The sequence below is a fragment of the Saimiri boliviensis genome, chromosome 1 (genome assembly GCF_048565385.1).
Source record: "Saimiri boliviensis isolate mSaiBol1 chromosome 1, mSaiBol1.pri, whole genome shotgun sequence".
NCBI lineage: Eukaryota > Metazoa > Chordata > Mammalia > Primates > Cebidae > Saimiri > Saimiri boliviensis.
The window spans coordinates 183,315,031-183,330,287 of NC_133449.1; positions in this window are offsets into that span (position 1 = coordinate 183,315,031).

A 15,257-nucleotide genomic window follows, 5' to 3' on the forward strand; every position below is an offset into this window, starting at 1 on the left:
CCAAATAGAGAAAAGAGAGCTGTCAACACTGGCCCTATTTGATTTCCTTTCAAGTGAACAAATTCCCAAAGGAGTCAGCAGTTTAGAGCTGATGTTTTTTTTTGTGGCACCTGCCAGCTTAGAGGAAATAAAAGTGTCACTGGCGGTAAGCATTTCAGAATCTTAATGGTGAAAGATGGAAGTAATGGCTTGGGTTCAGGAAAAAATGCAAGTTTATGGACCAACAACGTAAAAAAGCCAAAGTTATATAGCTAGTTATGCAATATTTTAAGGTATAAATTAATACAAAAGAATAATTTAGATAGAACACTTTTGTGCTGTCAAAATAGTGTTGTGGCTGGGTGTGGTGGCTTACGCCCATAATCCCAGCACTTTGGGAGGGTGAGGTGAGCAGATGACTTGAGGTCAGGAGTTTGAAACCAGCTTGACCAACATGGTGAAACCCCATCTCTACTAAAAATACAAAAAATTAGCTGGGTGTGGTGGTAGATGTCTGTAATTGCAGCTTCTTGGGAGGCTGAGGCAGGAGAATCACTTTAATCCAGGAGGCAGAGGTTGCAGTGAGCCAAGATTGTGCCATTGTACTTCAGTCTGGGCAACAAGAATAAAACTCCATCTCAAAACACACACACACACACACACACACACACACACACACACACACACACACAATGGATTTGAAAGTTAAAATATTGTGATTATGAAATAGTTTAATATCTTCTGTTTACTCTGTATCTCTAGTGTAGCAGCCAGCATGCTTTCTGTTAGAAATGACAGAAACTCAAAATAGTCTGAGCATAAAGAGTTTATTGCCTTGTGTAACTGGTAAATTCAGGGTGTGGCTGGTTTCAGGATGACAGATACAGGTTCTCAAATGAGCTCATTAGGTCTTTCAACTTAGTTTTTTTCATTGTTCTGGATATTCTCTTCTCTGTAGGTGGGCTATTTGCACTTGGCAGGGGAATTATCAGATAATATTCCTCAGTTAACTTCTACTCCACCTCCATAGTGCAAAAAGCAAAGCACTTTCTCCTCCATCTCCAAATGTAAATCCTTGGCAAAACTCTAATTACCCTGACTTGGGACGTACCCCCTTCTCTGGAACACTTGCTAAAGTCAGATAAGCAGGACATTATGATGTCTGGAATGTCATGTGCCCACTACAGAGCAGGGTCCTGGTAGAAAACGCATCAAAATCACACAATTGCATTGCTGTGAGACAGAAGCAGTTTCCCAAAGAAAGAAGAGCTTTGCAAACAAAGGCAAAAGACCCACCTGAAGATTCCAGTTCCAAGCTTTAAATTGTCCCCTCTATTTTTTTTGTTTTGTTTTGTTTTGTTTTTTGTGTTTTTTTTGAGACGGAGTCTCGCTGTCACCCAGGATGGAATTCAGTGGCACAATCTCAGGTCATTGCATCCTTCACCTCTTGGGTTCAAGCAATTCTCTTGTCTCAGCCTCTCCAGAACTGGGATTACAGGCTCACACCACCACATCTGGCTAATTTTTGTATTTTTAATAGAGACGGGGTTTTACCATATTGGTCAAGCTAATCTTTGAACATCTGACCTCAGGTGATCCACGTGCCTCAGCCTCCTAAAGTGCTAGGATCACAGGTGTGAGCCACCGCACACAGCCTGTTCTTACTTTTTGGATCAGCTGTGTTCCCCCTAGCATTTTTTTTCTTTTTCTGAGACTGTGTCTCTCTGTCACTCAGGCTGGAGGACAGTGGCATGATCTCAGTTCACTGCAAGTTTCACCTCCTGGGTTCAAGGGATTCTCCTGCCTCATCCTCCAGAGTAGCTGGGATTACAGCCTGCTGCCATGCCCGGCTAATTTTTCATATTTTAGTAGAGACGAGGTTTCTCCATGTTGTCCACGCTGGTCTTGAACTCCTGAGCTCAGGCAAGCCACCATCCTTGGCCTCCCAAAGTTCTAGGATTACAGGTGTGAGCCATGGTGCCTGGCCTCTTCCCCCGAGTTTTTGAGTAATGTGATTATTATGTTCCTAGCTCAGTGGTTTTTAAACATGAAGGCTTGTCAGAATCATCTGGGCTGTTACAATGCCGATTGCTGGGACCTACCACAGAGCTTCTGACTCAGTAGCTCTGTTTTCAGGCGGTGCCAAGGCTGCTGCTGGTCTGAGGACTACATTTTGAAAACTACTGTTCTAGGATTTTATTTTTAAAATTAACAAAGAACTTCTTACTCAAATGAACACCAGTCCTGGATAAATTTTACAGGTAAATGCTTTCAAATCTTCAAGGAACATGTCATGCTGATTAACTCTGTGTCCTTGGGCAAGTGACTTAACCACTCTGTCAGTTTTTTTTCTTGTGTAGATGGAAATAATGATACTTACATGGTTGTTGCAGAGATTAGATGAATTAATATATGTAACATACCTAGAAGAATTTCTGCAACATAGTAGTTACAAATATTTGCAAGTGTTTGTTTATCTTATTTTTTTGAGGTAGGGCCTGGCTCTGTTGCCCAGGCTGGAGCACAGTGGTGCAATCTCAGTTTACTGAAAACTCTACCTCCTGGGCTAAAGCCATCCTCCCACCTCAGCCTCCTGAGTAACTGGGACTACAGGCACACACCACCATGCCCCGCTAATTTTTTTTTGTTTTTTTGTTTTTTTGAGACAGAGTCTCGCTCCTTTGCCAGGCGCTAGGCTGGAGTGCAGTGGTGCGACCTCGGCTCACTGCAACCTCCGCCTCCTGGGTTCAAGCAATTCTCCTGCCTCAGCCTCCCGAGTAGCTGGGACTACAGGCGCACGCCACCACGCCCAGCTAATTTTTTTTGTGTGTTTTTAGTAGAGACGGGGTTTCCCCATGTTGGCCAGGATGGTCTCTATCTCTTGACTTCATGATTCGTATGCCTCCCAAAGTGCTGGAATTGCAGGCGTGAGCCACCACGCCTGGCCTTTTTTTTGGTATTTTTTGTAGAGACAGGGTTTTTCCATAGTTGCACAGACTAGTCTTAAATTCTCTTTTTTTTTCGGAGGTGGAGTTTCACTCATTACCCAGGCTGGAGTGCAATGGCACGATCTCAGCTCACCGCAACCTCCACCTCCTGGGTTCAGGCAATTCTCCTGCCTCAGCCTCCTGAGTAACTGGGATTACAGGCATGTGCCACCATGCCCAGCTAATTTTTTGTATTTTTAGTAGAGACAGGGTTTCACCATGTTGACCAGGATGGTCTCGATCTCTTGACCTCGTGATCCACCCGCCTCGGCCTCCCAAAGTGCTGGGATTACAGGCTTGAGCCACCGCGCCTGGCCTAGTCTTAAATTCTTAAGTCCAAGCAATCTGCCAGCCTCAGCCTCCCAAAGTGCTAGGATTACGAGCATGCCCAGCCTGCATTTTTTTTTTTTTTTTTTTTTTTTAACCTCTGCCTCCTGGGTTCCAACAATTCTTCTGCCTCAGCCTCCTGATTAGCTGGGATTATAGGCATACACCACCACGCCCAGCTCATTTTGCATTTTTAGTAGAGACAGGGTTTCTCCATGTTTGTCAGGCTGGTCTTGAACTTCCAACCTCAGGTGATCTGCCTGCCTCAGCTTCCCAAAGTGCTGTCATTATAGGCATGAGCCACTGTGCCTGGCTGCCTGCAAGTATTTAAACTGTTCCAGAGAAGAGAGGGGGAAAAAAAAATCATTCAAACTATTTACAATGAAATCAATATGTAGATATTAAATCCCGAAAAGGATTATACACACCAATCTCACTTACTAATTGAAAAATCCTAAATATTAGCAAATAGAATGCAGCTGTACATTAAAATAATACAGTAACACCACCAAATGAATTTTATTCCAAGAATGGGAAGATGGCTGAACACTAAGAAATCTATAAATGTAGTTACTTTAGTAATCAATCTGATGCAAAAAATGAAATTATCATTTCAAATGCTGAAAAGGTAATTAACATTGACTCCCAACGAAATTTTTAAGGAATAATAGAATAGATGGGGAGTAGACATTTGTGGTTTCTTTTTTTTTTTTTTTTTTTTTTTTTTTTTGAGACGGAGTTTCGCTCTTGTTACCCAGGCTGGAGTGCAATGGCGTGATCTCGGCTCACCGCAACCTCCGCCTCCTGGGTTCAGGCAATTCTCCTGCCTCAGCCTCCTGAGTAGCTGGGATTACAGGCACGCGCCACCACGCCCAGCTAGTTTTTTGTATTTTTAGTAGAGACGGGGTTTCACTATGTTGACCAGGATGGTCTCGATCTCTCGACCTCGTGATCCACCCGCCTCGGCCTCCCAAAGTGCTGGGATTACAGGCTTGAGCCACCGCGCCCGGCTTGTGGTTTCTATTCTGGGCTGCTTAGCATCAGCACCCTATTCTGGGGTAGAGAGTTTGTATGAATCTTGGTGGAATATGGGTTCCCACTGGAGAGCCAGGCACTTACTGTTCCTGACCCGGGTGCCACAGTGCTGGCTCTGACCCAAACTTGGTCAACCAGAAACCCTTGCTTAGGACTCTGGAACGTAGTATTTACAAATATGAGTCAAATTCCAAATACTGAGTCAGGAGCAGGTAATGCACAGAAGTAGGGTGGGTTAGAATCCAGCCTGGTGGTGACAGTAGTACCAGTGTTCAGGGTCCGCAGGGGCAGCAAGAGCCATCTCAATCTTGACTCCTCCTGAGGCATAGTTTGGTTGATGTCTGGCTTTTTTTCTTTTGGAAGAGATCAAATTTTATTTGATTTTTAAAAGATTAATATGGGCCAGGCATGGTGGCTCACGCCTCTAACCCAGCACTTTGGGAGGCCGAGGAGGGTGGATCACTTGAGGCCAGGAGTTCATGACCAGCCTGGACACCATGGTGAAACCCCATCCCTACCAAAAACACAAAAATTAGCCAGGTAGGGTAGCGCGTGCCTGTAATTCTAGCTACTTGGGAGGCTGAGGCAGGAGAATTGCTTGAACCCAGGAGGTGGAGTTTGGAGGCAGCAATGGGTTGAGATCTCCACTGCACTCCAGACTGGGCTACAGAGTGAGACTCTGTCTCAAAAAAAAAAAAAAAAAAAAAAAAAAAAAAAATTATATATCTTGTAAAGGTGGAAAAAAGCATTCTAGTCAGAGGAAATAGAATGAATTAATTAGGTTTATTGTGATCACCCAAGGGATAAAACTAAAAACAGTGTGTAGATGCTACAGGAAGTCAAAGAAAATGGCAACAGCATTATTAGTATTTAGACAGATAGAGGTTGGACTGGTGGCCACTTGGTAGAAATGTTAAAGTGAAGACTTGCATGTCAGATGGGTACTTGGACAGGATGTATTCATGATATTTGGCCGGGCACGGTGGCTGAAGCCTGTAATCCCAGCACTTTGGGAGGCCAAGGCGGGTGGATCACAAGGTCAAGAGATCGAGACTGTCCTGGTCAACATGGTGAAACCCTGTCTCTACTAAAAATACAAAAAATTAGCTGGGCATGGTGGCGAGTGCCTGTAATCCCAGCTACTCAGGAGGCTGAGGCAGGAGAATTGCCTGAACCCAGGAGGCGGAGGTTGTGGTGAGTCGAGATCGCGCCATTGCACTCCAGCCTGGGTAACAAGAGCGAAACTCCGTAAAAAAAAAAAAAAAAAAAGGGCCGGGCGCGGTGGCTCAAGCCTGTAATCCCAGCACTTTGGGAGGCCGAGGCGGGTGGATCACGAGGTCAAGAGATCAAGACCATCCTGGTCAACATGGTGAAACCCCGTCTCTAATAAAAACACAAAAAATTAGCTGGGCATGGTGGCATGTGCCTGTAATCCCAGCTACTCAGGAGGCTGAGGCAGGAGAATTGCCTGAACCCAGGAGGTGGAGGTTGCGGTGAGCCGAGATCGCGCCATTGCACTCCAGCCTGGGCAACAAGAGCGAAACTCCGTCTCAAAAAAAAAAAAAAAAAAAAAAAACCATGATATTTGTAAATATCTGAGATATCTTACTGGATGCTTCCCAGTCCAGGGAACGCACAAAACTCCCAAATGCCAACAGAGTCTCACTCTGTTGCCCAGGCTGGAGTGCAGTTGTATGAACTCTGCTCACTGCCCACCTCAGCCTCCTGAGTAACTGGGATTACAGGTGCGTACACCATGCCTGGCTAATTTTAGGGTTTTTTTTTTTTATATTTTTAGTAGAGATGGGGTTTCTCCATGTTGGCCTGGCTAGTCTCAACTCTTGACCTCAGGTGATCTGCCCACCTTGGCCTCCCAAAGTACTGGGATTACATGTGTGAGCCACTGCACCCAGCCTGAAATCAATAATTTTGATTAGAACGAGATGAATCTCTTCTTGATCTGATTTTATTATTATTATTATTATTATTATTATTATTATTATTATTATTATTTTAAGAGATGAAGTTTTACCATGTTGGCTAGGCTGATCTGAAACTCCTGGCCTCAAGTAATCCACCTTCCTTGGCCTCCCAAAATGCTGGGATTATAGGCATGAGCCACCACACTTGGCCCTGACCTGATTTTGTATGTGTGTGTCTTGGCCAGACTCCGTGGCTCATGCCTGTAATCCCAGCACTTTGGGAGACCAAGGTAGTTGGATCACCTGAGGTCAAGAGTTCAAGACCAGCCTGACCGACATGGCAAAACCCTATCTCTACTAAAAATATAAAATTAGGGCCGGACGAGGTGGCTCACGCCTGTAATCCCAGCACTTTGGGAGGCTAAGGAGGGTGGATCACGAGGTCAAGAGATCGAGACCATCTTGGCCAACATGGTGAAACCCCATCTCGACTAAAAATGCAAAAAATTAGCCGGACGTGGTGGCACATGCCTGTAATTCCAGCTACTTGGGAGGCTGAGACAGGAGAATTGCTTGAACCCAGGAGGCGGAGGTTGTGGTGAGCCGAAAATGCGCCATTGCACTCCAGCCTGGGCAACAAGAGCGAAACTCTGTCTCAAAATAAATAAATTAATAAATAAATAAAATTAGCAAGGTGTGGTGCTGCACATCTGTAATCCCAGCCACTTGGGAGGTTGACAGGAGAGTCACTTGAACCTGGGAGGCAGAGGCTGCAGTGAGCTGAGGTGGCACCATTACACTCCAGTCTGGGCAACAAGAACAAAACTCTACGTCAAAAAAAAAAAAAAAAAAAAAAAAAAAAGTGTGTGTCTCAGCCAGGTGTGGTGACTCACACATAATCCTAGCACTTCGGGAGGTTGAGGCAGGCAGATTGCTTGAGCTAAGGAGTGTGAGACCAGCCTGGCAACATGGAGAATCCCCATCTACACCCCTCCCCGCCCCCACACACACAAAAGAAAAAAACAAAAACAAAAATTAGCCAGGCATGGTAGCACATGCCTGTAATCCTAGCTGCTCTTTAAGAGGCTAAGGAGGATCAATTGAGCCTGGGAAATCAAGGCTGCAGTGAGCCGTGATCATGCCACTGCACTCAAGCCAGGGTGACAGGGCAAGACCCTGTCTGAAAAAAAAAAAACTGTGTATCTCAAACCAAGAAGCAACATTATATTTAATGGGGAAATTCCAGAAACTTTCCCACTATTGCCAGCAAATAAGACAAGGGTGAGCTCCATGATCATCTCCCACAGGAGTCGATTTTTTTCTTTTTTGTCGGGGGAGAATGTGGCAAGGAAAAACTTTTATTTCACTAAAACCTTGTGAAAACAAGAATAAGCAAAGTAAGTTGAGTGACCAGTAAAATGTCTGAATCAAATCAAGAATTGACGGTAAACCAAGTCAAAGGAACTGCAGCAGGGGAACTTGATAATATGTTTCAAAGAGTTCAACAAATGTTCATACCCTTGTCTCAGTGGTTTACTTCTGAGGATTCAGCCTAAGAAAATTATCAGGCTGAAACAAAGACTTGTATGTAAAGGGAAGAAACTTTGCACCTGGCCTCAATAGAGGACAAGCAGTCTCTTAAGTAGGAAGCAGTTTTATTTTTCTTCTCCTTCTCCTACTTCCCTATTTTCTCCTATTCCCTTCTTTCTTCCTCCTCCTCTTCCTTCTATTTCCTCTCCCACTGCCCGACCCCTGCTTTTAATTTAATTTAATTTAATTTTTGAGACAGACTCTCACTCTGTCACCCAGGCTGGAATACACAATCTTGGCTCACTGCAACCTCCACCTTCCAGGTTCAAACAATTCTCCTGCCTCAGCATCTCAGGTAGCTGGGGTTACAGGTGCACACCACCACACCAGGCTAATTTTTGTATTCTTTTTTTTTTTTTTTTTTTTTGAGACAGAGTTTCGCTCCTGTTACCCAGGCTGGAGTACAATGGCGCGATCTCGGCTCACCGCAACCTCCGCCTCCTGGGTTCAGGCAATTCTCCTGCCTCAGCCTCCTGAGTAGCTGGGATTACAGGCACGAGCCACCACGCCCAGCTAATTTTTTGTATTTTTAGTAGAGATGGGGTTTCACCATGTTGACCAGGATGGTCTCGATCTCTCGACCTCGTGATCCACCCGCCTCGGCCTCCCAAAGTGCTGGGATTACAGGCTTGAGCCACCGCGCCCGGCAATTTTTGTATTTTTAGTAGAGGCAGGGTTTCTCCATGCTGGCCAAGCTGTTCTTGAACTCCTGACCTCAGGTGATCCACCCACCTCAACCTCCCAAAGTGCTGGGATTACAGGCATGAGCCACTGCACCCAGCCCCCTGCTTTTAATTTTATCATACTTTAATATGCTCTTTGGTTATAAGAAAGAAGTTCCTGGGCTAGTCGTGGGATAGGTTGTACGTGCCTCTGAATCACAAATGGGAATTTTCAGGTTGGGCTTTAAGGCGTCAAGTGGTGGAGGCCTTTGAACTCAGAATCAAGAGAGGACTGGAGAAAACCTTTCAGGATGAGAAGGTGGACCCCAATATCATGGAAGCAATTGGGAGCTTTGGGCAAAGGATAAAAGAGAGCAAATTCCCTGTGGCTGAGAAAGATTCATGAACTGGAGGGCCAGTGATGACTGATAAGCCCTAGTTGTTGTTTGTTTTCAAGCAAACAGTTCTAGATTCCCCAGAATTTCCATGAAAATCTTTAGCACATAAAAGCCGAAAGATGGTGGTGTTTGGAGCTGGTGCTCATGGTGGAGGTGAAAGGTGGGGGAAATAGGTACACGTAAGAGCATCTAGAGAAGACCTGGAAACGCTAGCAAAAGAAATTGGTGCTGAGGTGACAGAGACCCTCCTGTAGAACTTCTGGAAGACTGCTGGGCTTTCTGCAGTTATGTGGGGTCACAACATATGTATCTTCTTAGGATAGTGAAGAAAAAGGTCACCCAGAAAGCAAGGGAATTTAGGAACATTACAATTACATTTGTGCGAGGGTGTTTAGAGCCGCATTATTTATATCCAGAGTATCTACCCTCAGAAGGACCTGAAACTCTATTACCAATTGAGAATTCTCCAACTCACTGTCTGCCCCAGCTGAGGGAGGAAGGCAGGCCCCTTCTGGCCTACCCACTTTTGTCTCCAACTCTCAGCTCTCTCCTGGCCACGGGAGGGACTAGTGTTCATCTGTGGAAATTTATCATCCATGTGTCCAAACTCCACCCACATTCCTGCCCACCCCTTGGACCTAGCAGCAAGCACACCGGTGGTGTGGTCCATTCTCAGGAGAATGGACCAGGGAGGGGGCCCATGAAGGTCCAGAAAGTGAGCTTCTTATGGCAATTTGGCATAAAATTCCAGGGTATCCAGAGCACCCTTGAAGGGGAAACTGGACTATAGGGCCTTCAAAATGCTTTGCCTGGCCGGGCATGGCGGCTCATGCCTGCAATCCTAGCACTTTGGGAGGCCAAGGTGGGTGGATTGCATGAGCTCAGGAGTTCAAGACCAGCCTGGGAAACATTGTGAAACCCCATCTCTACTAAAAAAAAAAAAAAAAACCAGAAAACAAAAAACAAAAAATTAGCCAGGTGTGATGGTGCATGCCTGCAATCCCAGCTACTCGGGAGGCTGAGGCAAGAGAACTGCTTGAACCTGGCTGGTGAAGGGTTGCATTGAGCTGAGATAGCACCACTGCACTCTAGCCTGAACAACAGAACAAGACTGTTTCATAAAAAAAAAAAAAGAACGAAAGAACGAAAGAAAGAAAGAGAGAGAGAGAAAGAAAGAAAAAGGAAAGAAAGAAAAAGAAAATGCTTTGTTCTTTGGGACAGGGCATGGACTTTGGGAGGAAATCTCATACAAGTAATAGATCAAATCCAAAAGAGCCTTGTTTTCTCTGTGATTTCAGAAGTCTTCATAAGGTACAAGAATATTTGAGGATACATATACTCGAATATACATGTCCCCTCCATATGTCTTAGGGACATATATACTAGAATTTAGCTTGAAATTTAGCTTGCTTAGGAACATATATACTAGAATTTCTCTTGCCTCAGCCTCCCGAGTAGCTAGGATTACAGGCTTGCACCATCACACCTGGCTAATTTTTTGTTTTTTTGTTTTTTGTTTTTTTTAGTAGAGATGGGGTTTCACAATGTTCCCAGGCTGGTCTTGAACTCCTGAGCTCGGGCAATCCACCCACCTTGGCCTCCCACACTGGCTGTGTGATTGGGTCTGTAAAAGCAAATAAGGAGGACATTAAACAAGGGTATCTGGAACTGAAGCTATGCAAACTAGAACTTAACTTGGAAACATGTCTGGTAGCTAAAAAAACAAAATGAAAACAAAAGTGAGCCTTAGTCACAAACAGTTAACCCACTGATTGGTTATACAACTCAGGACCTCCCAAGAGACCATACCCAAATAAGGCAAATGCTCCATCACAACATGCCCAAATATAGTAAACATCTAGCTGAAATCAATCAGGTAATTTCTTCACTTTGTTTCAGAGTTAGCTGCTTGTACTAGTGGAACAGACTTCTGGTTTTGAGTGATGCCCAATTCATAAATCTTTATTTGGTCAAGTAAACTCTATTAAATTTAATTTGTCTAAAGATTTTCTTTTAACAAATCTAAAAGGCTCTCCAACTAGAAGTTCAAACTCTGTGAGTGACCAGAAGACAGTAAGCAGTGCTCCTCCCTCTGGTTGCAGTGACAGCAGCATGGAGGTTCCTTCCTCTCTAAAGCAACCATCTCAGCCGGGTGCGGTGGCTCACGCCTGTAATCCCAGCACTTTCAGAGGCTGAGGTGGGTAGATCACCTGAGGTCAGGAGTCCAAGACCAGCCTGGCCATCATGGTGAAACCCCATCTTTTTTTTTTTTTTTTTTTTGAGACGGAGTTTCGCTCTTGTTACCCAGGCTGGAGTGCAATGGTGCGATCTCGGCTCACCGCAACCTCCGCCTCCTGGGCTCAGGCAATTCTCCAGGCTCAGGCAATTCTCCTGCCTCAGCCTCCTGAGTAGCTGGGATTACAGGCACGCGCCACCACGCCCAGCTAGTTTTTTTTATTCATTTTTTTATTTTTAGTAGAGACGGGGTTTCACCATGTTGACCAGGATGGTCTCGATCTCTCGACCTCGTGATCCACCCGCCTCGGCCTCCCAAAGTGCTGGGATTACAGGCTTGAGCCACCACGCCCGGCCGAAACCCCATCTTTAAAAAAAAAAAAAAAAAAAAAAAAAAAAAAAAAAAAAAAAAAAGATAAAGCATGTGGATGTCCCCAGGGCAGGAGCAAGGGGCATGATGAGAATGAAGTACACAGAGGCCTAGCATCTGAGTTTGGGCTCTAGAATGAGACATAAACAAGCAGAACTCCCCTTGAAATGAAGAAGTGCTTTCAGTGATTCCTAACATATTAGGAGAGATGGTCCAAGGGATAGACGCTGAATTTGCTGATAATCTGAGGATATTCAAGTGGAAGGCATTGCTTGCACCTCAAATTATCATATGAGATACCTCCTTTAATATTATTATTTTTGAGACAGTCTCACTCTGTTGCCCAGGCTGGAGTGCAGTAGTGTGATCTCGGCTCACTACAACCTCCGCCTCCAGGGTTCAAGCAGTTCTCATGCCTCAGCCTCCCGAGTAGCTGGGATTAAAAATGTGTGCCACCACACCCAGTTAATTTTTGTATTTTTAATTTTTGTATTTTTCCCCATGTTGGCTAGGCTGGTCTCAAACTCCTGACCTCAGATGATCTGCCCTCCTCCGCCTCCAAAATGCTGGGATTACAGGTGTGAGCCACCAAGCCTGGCCACATCCATTACATTTTGAGGAGACTAGAACATTTACCCTGTTGCTCCGAAATCCTAAAATCTTCACATTGGACATTAGGTATGACTTTAAAAATCATTGCATTAAAGTCATACCCTATGTTTAAATTTTCTTGCCAAGAGTCGTCCAGCCTGTTTCAACAGATTTGGAGACCAGGATTCACTATTTTCTTAGCATCTCATTTTGTATGTGAAAAACATTAATAAAACGATATTTTGAAAATTAAACCTGGCTGGACATGGTGGCTCATGCTTGTACTCCCAGAACTTTGGGAGGCCGAGGAGGGTGGATCACTTGAGGTCAGGAGTTTGAGACCAGCCTGGCCAACATGGTCAAACCCTGTCTCTACTAAAAATACAAAAATTAGTCTGGGGTGATGGCACCTGCCTGTAATCCCAGCTACTTGGGAAGCTGAGGCATGAGAATGGCTTGAACCTGGGAGACAGAGGTTGCAGTGAGCTGAGATCCTGTCACTGCACTCCAACCTGAACAACAGACTCCATCTCCAGAAAAAAAAAAGAAAATTAAATCTAAATTTGTCTCCCTGTAATGTGCCCCCGTTGGCCCAGGTTCTACGTCCCGAGGCAATACAGGCTAAGTCTAGTCTGTTTTCCACAAAATACCCTTTACAAATGGAAAGGCAGCCAGCATAACCGAGATGTCTCTTTCAAAGCTCTTCAGGTTAGTTTCTTCAACTGTTCCTTGCTTGACATGTGTCAAGGCCCTTCACTCTCCTGATTTCTCTCCATGCACATTTTGAAGTTGTGTTTCTGGGAGGTTTCTGTTTTTGCTTTTTGAGACAGGGTCTCACTGTGTTGCCCAGGCTAGACTGCAGTGGTGTAATCTCGGCTCACTGCAATCCGCTTCCTGGGTTCAAGCAATTCTCCAGCCTCAGCCTCCCAAGTAGCTGAGACTGGAGGTGCGAGCCGCCAATGCTGGCTAATTTTTTGTGTTTTTGTAGACAGGGTTTTGCCATGTTGCCCAGGCTGGTCTCGAACACCTGGGCTCAAAGCAACGTACCATCCTCAACCTTCCAAAGTGCTGGGATTACAGACATGAGCCGCTGTGCCTGGCCTGAAGTTATATCTTTTAATAAATAGTTGCCGGGCGCGGTGGCTCAAGCCTGTAATCCTAGCACTTTGGGAGGCTGAGACGAGTGGATCATGAGGTCAAGAGATCGAGACCATCCTGGTCAACATGGTGAAACCCCGTCTCTACTAAAAATACAAAAAAATTAGCTGGGCATGGTGGCACGTGCCTGTAATCCCAGCTACTCAGGAGGCTGAGGCAGGAGAATTGCCTGAACCCGGGAGGCGGAGGTTGCAGTGAGCCGAGATCGCGCCATTGCACTCCATCCTGGGTAACAAGAGCGAAACTCCGTCTCAAAAAAAAAAAAAAAAAGTTAACTACACCCAGAATTAAATATCATGCTTCTCAGTAGGGAGAGAGTGACTATCTGACAATATTACATTGGCTTTTCTTTTCTTTTCTCTTTTCTTTCTTTTTTAGTGGAGATCTCAAAATGGGCGTAGTCTGATAGAACTGCTGGCTACATTCCCTAAATTATTTTCACATGAGGTATTGCTAAACCTGGATTTGCTTTGCTCAGGGCAGCTGCTATGTGCTAGTGAGACTCAAATGCCCTTAAGGAATAGTTTGTTTAATATTAATAAATCTGTGTTTCAATTCAAGACAATCTAATGTTTTCAGTCACACATTGTATATTTTTATAAAGGAATGATTAAGTATCTTAAGATGTCAGAGAGTGTGCCCGATTCTCTAAAGTTTTAATAAATATACTTTGTTTTGCAAATGTGGAAGCAGCATAAAGATTATAGGCATTTTTGATTTTCACATAAAACTTCGATTCAATTTCAGAGTTTTACCCTTTGAATTCCGAAGACTTGATGGAATATGATAAAAATATAGTATTGAGTTTAAAGACTAATTTTTTGAAGACTGTCAGGGCAATTACTTTTTTTTTTTTTTTTTTTTGAGACAGAGTTTCACTCTGGAGTGCAATGGTATGATCTCAGCTCACTGGAACCTCCATCTCCCAGGTTCAAGCTATTCTCCCAAGAAGCTGGGATTACAAGCATTTGCCTCCATGCCCAGCTAATTTTTGTAGTTTTGGTAGAGATGGGGTTTCACCATGTTGAGCAGGCTGGTCTCGACCTCCTGACCTCAGGTAATCTACCTGCCTTGGCCTCCCAAAGTGTTGGGATTACAGGTGTGAGCCACCACACCCAGCCAGGAAATTACTTTTATCATCACAAAGACTAAGCCTTAAAATATAAAATTATAATTCACTTTTTAGTCTTTAAGAGTTCGAAAAAAGATTAACATTAAAGCAAGTGTTAGTGAGGTTTAGAAAAATTTATAGGATGTTTCAAAGCACTAAATTGTTGCCCTATTGTCTAAGTTTGGCTTAGGTAAGCACTTAGGTAAGACCTCAGAAACCAATGCTCCACATGAAAAGCATTAGATCTAAGATTACAATGCTTGGAATTGCCAGCGCTTGGATATATAGCAGAGAATGAGGAATTTGTCAAGTTCTTACAAATATTTAAGTTTCTACAGTTTGTTATTAAAACAAAAAAACATATTTGGGTAATTAAAAGAAAATCTTACAATTAATTCAGCTGAAACTATTTTGTTAGCCCAAAACAAATTACTTCATACTTCATCATTCTTTGGAATTAAAAATGTTTTAAATCACATTCGAACTCAAACTGGTTGTAATCTTATCCAACATATAATGCTAAAAAGGGAAGAATAAGAAATATTTTTGCCGGGTGCGGTGGCTCAAGCCTGTAATCCCAGCACTTTGGGAGGCCGAGGCGGGTGGATCACGAGGTCAAGAGATCAAGACCATCCTGGTCAACATGGTGAAACCCCGTCTCTACTAAAAATACAAAAAATTAGCTGGGCATGGTGGCTCGTGCCTGTAATTCCAGCTACTCAGGAGGCTGAGGCAGGAGAATTGCCTGAACCTGGGAGGCGGAGGTTGCGGTGAGCCGAGATCACGCCATTGCACTCCAGCGTGGGTAACAAGAGTGAAACTCCGTCTCAAAAAAAAAAAAAGAAAAAAAAAAAAAAGAAATATTTTCAGCCAACTTTGGTGGTTACATACT